This window comes from Marmota flaviventris, chromosome 18 (assembly GCF_047511675.1).
Source record: "Marmota flaviventris isolate mMarFla1 chromosome 18, mMarFla1.hap1, whole genome shotgun sequence".
In the NCBI taxonomy this organism is placed as follows: domain Eukaryota; kingdom Metazoa; phylum Chordata; class Mammalia; order Rodentia; family Sciuridae; genus Marmota; species Marmota flaviventris.
In genome coordinates this window covers 11816674-11824659 of record NC_092515.1, presented here as the reverse complement: position 1 = coordinate 11824659, position 7986 = coordinate 11816674, and positions in this window count along the sequence as shown.

Here is a 7986-nt window from a genome sequence, read left to right as displayed (position 1 = left end):
TGGTATGTTTTCTAGTTTGAGATGCCTGTGCCTGGGGTCTTTTTGTCCAGTTTGCTTGACAGTGATTGGGGTTCATTTGTCCATTTGGTGGCAGCAGACACTGGGATCAGTTGTCTAGTTTGGGGTGATGACACCAGAAGTCATGGGTCTTGCTTTGGGGTAATACACAGACCCCACTGCCAGGTGACAGCCTAGCTGTCAAGGAGGGGACGGGGGCTGGTGAGGCTAAGGGTTGTGTTTTCACTGTGGGTGGCAGGAGAAGTCATTCCAGTCCTCTCATTTGGGTGCAGAGCCCAAGGATCCCGAGTCTGAGCACATTAATACTGAGTGTTCCTGGCACAGTTGAGTCATGGGGTCCTGCACCAGGTGTGGGTCCCCTGAATAAACGGAGACCTCTAAGTATGAGCAGGGTAGTACAGTCTCATCTGGAAGTACTGAAGCTGGGAGTCTGGGCATTTGAAACTGGGGAGTCAGGAAGTCAGGATTCCAGGGTCCAGGATCTACTTGTGTGTGGAGAGCCATCCTCACGCGTGACTGGGTGACTCCCGGTTTGGGTCTGAGGCTTCTGGCTGTGTCGGAATTTTCCCGGCCCTCTCCTGATGAGAGAACCCGTCCGTGTGGGGGTGTGACTGACCACTGACCCCGGGGGCCCAATCACTGACCCTGGCCTTGGAGTGTGCCCCCCCCTCAACCTTCATTGGATGGAATTATCCCCTGAATTTCTTGTTCCCCAATAAAAGGCTACGCCCTGGCGTGCTCGCTCTCTCTCTCTCCTGCTAGCCCTGAGTAATCCTTGCTGCCCTATGGGTGGTTCCAGGTTGGAGCCAGAGAGGGGAGCCGTCTCGGACCTGGTCATAGAAAAAGGTAACTGAGTCTGTGTGTTTATTTCGATCTCTGCTAGCTAACTTTTATGCCAAGAACCTCATTAATGAAACCAATGCGCAGGCTGCATGGTGGACTTGTGGGGTGTTGGTTTGGGTTGCTGATTTGTGTGGGTGACATAAAGGTCCAATGCTTCCCAGGCTGGAAGCATCTCAGCCCCACAGTCTGGTGGTGACAGAGATGAGCAGACACCTGACTTAAGGAAACCTGAAGATGGGGCCCTGATGCCTAGTGTGGGTCTCTGAGGCTGCAGCACAATTAACCATTGGGTTCTGGCCCTGGAGGCTCTGTGGACCCAAAGCCTACACTGAGGGCAGTGGTAATGATAAAGATGGCTTGTGACTATGACTGGGGACCCAGGTCCCTGCTGTGAAGAGACAGATGCTCGGTTTAAGACACTGAATTTGGGAGGCTGGGTGGTGTGGCTCAGTGGTCGAGCACTTGCCTAGCACGCACGAGGCCCTGGGATTGATCTCCAGCACCCCCCACATACTGAATTTGGAAGCTGGGTACAGTGGTACCCAGATATTTGGGAGACTGAAGCAAGAGGATTGTTTAAGCCCAGGAATTTCAGGCCAGTCTGAGCAACATAATGAGTCCCAATTTTTTAAAAACAGATCCTGAACTGGGGGTGGCTGGAGTCCCTCCTGTCCCCTTCTGCGTGTCTAGGAGCCAGGTTCCTGATGTGGGCAGCACAGAGCCAAGCTCTAGATGTCTGTGATAGTGTGGGCTCACTGTGAGGCAGGGTCTGGGGGAAACACCAGTGCTCACATCATCGGTAACAGCTGGGAGCCTCGAGGTCTAGAGCAGAAGTGACTTTCTGTGGAGTTCCACCTGCCAAGTTTGGAGTAAGTTCAGAGACTCAGATGTCAAATTTAAAATGCCTGGTTTTGAGATTTGGCGATGACCAAGTTTGGCGGCTGTGTGCTGATTCTGGGGTCCTATTGATTGCTTTAGGGCTGACTAAGGTCTGGGGCTCTCATGCCTGGTTTGGAGATCACTGAGCCTAAGGGTCCTAGGCCCTGGTTTGGGGGGTGTCTGAGCCTGGGAGGTGAGATGCAGAGTTTGTAGGTGACTAGCTATAGAGTCGAGAGGCCTAGTTTGAGTGACTCTCTGGCTCCACTGATTGTGGGTCCCTCAAGGTTAGTTTAGGGTTGAGAAAGACTGTGGACCTGACCAAGACTGGGGCCCTAAACCCAAAGTAGAAGTGACTTCCTGAACTGTCCATATGGGGGAGTCCCAAGACTATGAGCCCAGAGACCTCCGTTGGGGTGATTGGATTTAGGGCTTAAACTCCAAGAAGCTCTAAGTTTGTAGGTAGCTGAGGCAAAAAGCTGTCTGACTTAGGGTTGCCTAGCATGGGCTATCTGGGTGTTGAGGTTGGGTTGGCCAACTGGGAGTCCAAAAGCCAGCTGTTAAATTCATTGGTGGCCACTTTGGTAGGTCTAGCGTCAGGCTGGGCTAACTGTGTCAGCAGGTACCTCCTAAGGGTGGCTCTCATTCTTTCGAGGGATTAGGGTATACCTCTGAGAGGGGGTGATAGATGCCTTGTTTGGGAGTTATTGATGACCCGCTCTGCAGTACAATATGGGGCTCGCCAAGCCTTCAGTTGCTAAGGTTTGACTGTTGGTGGGGTTCCTCAAACCCAGTTCAGGAAGGATGGAATTTGGGGAGCTGTTGCCTAGTGTGACTGTGTCTGAGGCTAATCACCTAGATGCCTAGACACCCTCATGGAGCCTCAATTCCTGGGGAGACCAGATGTCTGGATTAGAGAGGCTTAATTTGGGGTCTTGATACTTAATTCCAGGGGCAACTGGCCTCAGGGCTCAGATGCTAAGGGTTAGGTTCACCAACAACTGGGGACTGAAGGTTTACTTTAGAAGTGTGTTAGCTTTCCATCACTGTTGACAAAATAACTGACAAAATCAACTTAAAGGAGCATTATTTTGACTCACAGTTCCGGAGGTTTTGGTCCATGGTCAGTGAGTGCTATTTCAGGATCTGTGGTGAGGCAGTACATCATGGCAGAAGGGTGTGGTGGAGGAAAGCAGTTCATTTCAGGGAGAGAGAAAGAATGAATGTGGAATGAGCTTGGGACAAGATATAGTCTTAAAAAGCACACCCCCAAGGACCTACTGCTCCAACTAATTCCACCAGGCCTCATCTTGTAAATTTCCATCACCTCCCAATAGTCCATCAAATTATAAACCCATCAAAGGATTAATCCATTGATGAGATCAGAGCCCTCCGAATCTCGTCGCCTGCCTCCAAACACTGCTGCCTTGGGGACCAAGCTTTTAGCACATGAGCCTTTGGGGGACATTTCAGATCCAAACCATAACAAGGGGTGCCGAGACTCGGGGCCCAGTTGCCTCCTTTATAGTGTCTCAATCAGGTGTCTGTTGCTGAGACTGAGTGATGGGTAGTTGGAGGCCACGGTGGGGTCGTCCTGATGCATATTTTAGTTGTGGCAGAGGCTATGAGTCTACATACATGCTTTCAGACTGAATGAGTCCCTGAATCTAGTTTACAAATACTAGGGAAACTGTGGGGTCCTTGATGCCAAAATGGTGGACAAATGGACTGAGAGACCCAGAGCCTGGTTTGGGGAATTGAAGCATTTGGGGCAGGTGCCTTTGGGAGGTCCACATCCTTAGCTCTGTGGGTCACTGACTCAGTCTAGGAGTACCAAGGCATGCTTTGGGGGGGTATATTAGTTTCCTGTGGCTGCTATAATAATCTCGGTGGGTTAACACAGCAGAAGTTTATTCCTTCAAAGTTCTGGAGGCTTGAAGTCCAAAGTCAAGATGTGAGCCAGGCTGCATCCATCAGAAAGCTCCAGGGCAGGCTCTTTCCTTGCCTCTTCCAGCTTCCGGTGGCTCCAGGCATCCCTGGGCCTGTGGCTGACCCACTCTAGCCTCATTGTCACGTGGCCTTCTGCTCTTCTCCCAGTCCCTCTCCTCTGTTCCTTATCAGGACACACATCAGGGTCTCTCCCTTCTCCCACTTTGCTTCCCAGCTCCCTGAACCTGGCAGTTTTCCTCTGCCATGCCCCTCTGCCACTGTGTTTCTGCCTTGGAGCAGCCGACCAAGGGCTGAAATCAGGAGCCAAAATAAACCCTTCCTCCTTTAAGTTGTTCTTTTCAGGTATTTTGGTCACAGCCATGAAAAGCTGACTAACATAGAAAATTGCTATCAATGGATTAATCACCGATGAGGTCAGAGCCCTCGTGATCCAACTCCCTTCCTAAAGTCCGGCCTCTGGACATGTTCTCATTGGGGACCAAGCCTTTAGTACATGCGATCTTGGGGGATATTCCAGAGCCAAGCCAGAAGAGACCTTTTCCTAATAAGGTCATATTGGCAGATTCCAGGGTTAAGACACGTTCATAACTTTTGAGGAGGCCAACATAGCTGCTACAGGGGTGTCTGAGGCAGGCACCCTAAATTCCAAGTTTGGGTCTCTGATATTTTTTTTTTAGTGTTGGGGATTAGTGGGTCTGATTATAGGGTTCCTAAAATTTGGATTAGGATGACCAACACCTGATTTGGGAGTTCTTTTGACTTGCCTACTTTGTTGGGTTACCATCAGGTTCTAATGGGATTCTAATGGGGTACCTGAAGTTTGGAGACCAGTGGGGTAGTCTGAAGATCACTGAGCTTCAGTGCCACTGAGTCCTAAATTTTTTTTGGGGGGGGGGTGAGTTGGGAAGGTAGATGCTGAATTTTGGGGTGATTTATTAAGTTCATAATTCATGAGTAGGAATCACTGAGGTAAAAGCTCAGATGTGGGGCTGGGGTTATGGCTCAGCGGTAGAGCGTTTGCCTCCTATGTGGGTGGCCTTGGGTTCGATCCTCAGCACCACATAAAAATAAATAAAATATGGGGCTGGGTATATATCTTAGTTGGTAGAGTGCTTGTCTTACAAGCACAAGGCCCTGGGTTCAATCCCCAGCACCAAATAAATAAATAAAATAAAGATTGTGTCCATCTACAACTAAAAAATAAAAATAAAATTTTAAAAAATCTCAGATATGGGGGCTGGGGTAATGGCTCAGTGGTTGCGTGCTCACTTAGCATGTGTGGGGTGCTGGGTTCGATCCTCAGCACCACATAAAAATAATTTTATTTTTTTTAAGGTACTGTGTCCAACTATAATTTTTAAAACCCCAAAGTATTAAAAAAAAAAAAAAAAAGACCTAGATGACTAGTGTGAGGGAGGCTTGCTGGGGGGTTTCTGATCTTGGTTTAGTAGAAACAGACTGGGAGCCAGATGTCTAGTTTTGGGGAGACTTAAGCTGGGTGGGACCCAATTCCAATTTTGAATTGTCTGGACATCCAGTTGTCAAGCTTGAGGTCACTCAGTTTAAGGGTGACTGAGTTTCAATCCCATTTTCTAGTTTGAGAACAGAGGTCACATACTAAGTGGGGTGATGGGGCCCATCTGTCCAGAACATGGACTATTTATCTTGAGGTCTTGATGTCCCTTTAGAGTTCAATGAGGAACCTAGTTTTGCAGTGCCAACTTTGGGGCATCTGATGCCTAATTTGGGGTTACTGCCTAGGTTAGGAGTGACTCATGAAGTTACTTGTACTTATTTTGAAATGGCTGAGTAAAGACCATTTCCGGTATCCTATGGGTGTCTCGGCCTGGAGACCTTGTTTTGGGATGAATGGAACCAGAGTCCAGAATCTTCATCTGAGGGTACCTGGGGCAGGCTGGGGATACAGTCCTTGGGGTTTCTGAGTCTGGGTGATATTCATGTGACTCCAGTCGACCCAACTAGAAGCCCAGGCCTGATCTGACAGGATCCCGGGTTTTCCTATCCACGGGACTTCTGAGGGACAGTGGGGGTACACATGTCTGGTCTGTGGGTACCTAGACAGATGATTCCTTTAGGAAAATCTGATACTAGGACCCAGAAGTCCTTGAGACCTAGTACTTGCGCCTGGGTATGGTGTGGGAGGATTCTAGCTCCTGGACTGTCCAAGGCCAGGCTCCTCCTGGGGGTCATCAGGGGAACTGGAATTTGGGGGTGACTCTGGGGGATCACACATCTGTAATTCGTGATCCTGGTGGGGATTGAGGGGGTCCGCACGGGTGAGGCGGGGACGCTGCGGCAGGGAGCAGGGCTGCGGCCCCGGGGGCTGGCTGCAGCGGAGGTTCCCGCGGGAAGCGGAGCGCGGCGGGGCAGCCGGCGGCGGGAGGGCGAGCGCCGGAGTGACAGGAGAGGAAGAAAAATGGGCAGAGAAATCAGAGTGGACGCGCGGGGGGCGCGAGTCCGGGAGCCAGCGGCGGCGGCGACTGGCGGGGGCCGCGCCTCTGCCTCGAGGGACGCTGCGGGCTCGCCTTCCCGGCCCCCACCCCAGAGGCTGGCGGACGAGCAGACCCTCTTCCCAATCCCGATCCTGCGCCCCCCACCGTGTTCCAGGCCCCACCCTCATTCCAGAACCTCCGTCTCCTTCGGTAGCCCCCTCCGAGTTCCTTTTTCTCCAGGGAGTTCTATTTACTTTCCTCGGCTTCTGCCCCCTCCGCCTGCGTTCTCTCAGAGTCGCCTACGTTCTAAACTGTCTGGGCGCCCCCAGCCCTTCCTCTCCGCGCCCTCGGCCCCTCAACCAGTTCTAACTTCTCCAAGTCACCTTCCTGCAACTCCCCCCACCCCGGTTTCCCTTTAGGTGCCCCCCACCAAGTCCCTCGCTAAGGTTCGGAGCGGAAATGGGGCGCGCGGTGGCGGCGGGGGAGGGGCGGGGCGGGGGCGGCGGCCAATGGAGCGGGAAGCAGGACAAATGAGGCCCGGCCCGCGCGGCCGACAGGCCCCTCCATCTTCCCATTAGCGCCTAATGGCCCCCCCGCCGCCGCCTGATGAAGATTTATCGGCCCCGGAACCCCCGCCCCCGCCCCGGCCTCCCCGCGCCCGCGGCCGCCCCGCCCCCGCCGCGGACACCTGATGAAGCCGTCACCCGGCGGGAGGGGCGGCCCGACCCGGCGAGGCCCGCGGACGGCGAGAGAAAGTTCTGAGAGCCCGAGGGAGCGCGGGCAACCCGGAGCCCCGACAGGGTCGTCCTCAGCCCTGGGCCCTAGAGCCCGGGACGCGCGTGGGAGCGGGCTGCAGCCCAGGGTCGGGGTCTGGGTCGTGGCGCGAGGGGGACAAAGCTGGGCTCAAGAATTCGGGGTCTGGGCAGGAGGCTGGGGCCTGGGCCCCGGGTCCGAGGGAGGCGGGCTGGTCCTGCGGGGAAGGGGAGGCCGGAGCCGGGACTCCTGGGCCCCAGGCCGGGAGCTGGTCCGGGGCGCGGGGCGGGGGAGCCGGGTTGGGAGCCCCTGATTGATTTCTGTTTACCGGCTGTCCCCGCAGGCGGAAGAGCGAATCGCGCCCCATCCATCAACAGGCTCGCAGCCTCCCTAATAAAAACATTTTACTCCTAAATGATCTCGAACTAATTAACTCAAAGTGTTAATTAAAGTTTGCGCAGACAGCATTGTCATCAGGGAGGGCGGTGGATCCATCTTCCTGAGAGAGAGACAGGGTTTGGGGGAGCATCTGAGAAGGGAGGGCTCCCCCTCTCCCTGCGGGCTGATCCCTGTCCACCACCCTGCCCCAGTGTCCTCCCAGCTTCCCCTCGCTGCTGCTGTCTTTGCTTCCGCCCCTACTTTTTGAGTTTTCTCTTTTGTTCTTTATCAGTCTGTGTCTCTTAGGTCTCTGTCACTATGTCTGTCTTTCTACGGGTATGCTGTCACTGTCTCTGGCTTCTCTTGCCATTGTTCTTACCTCCCATTGACATGGAGCCTTTGTGTGTGCTCTGGGTTTTGAGTGGACACATGACTGTATGTCAGAGTTTGTATGTGGACACATGTCAGAGGATATATGTGTCACAATTTGTGTGTGCACATGTGTGATTGAATCTGGGGTATTGAGACACACACACAAGCCCAGCAGTGTATGTGGACACATGTTGGCGTAGTGTGGGGTTTGTGTGTGTATAGGAATGTGAGCCCAGAGGTACCTGCATGGACATGCATGTGTCTGGATGTGGGTGACCAGTGTCCACAGCAGGGTATGGGACTCCACCTGTGGGGCCCCTTCTGTCTCCCTCCCAGTGTTGGC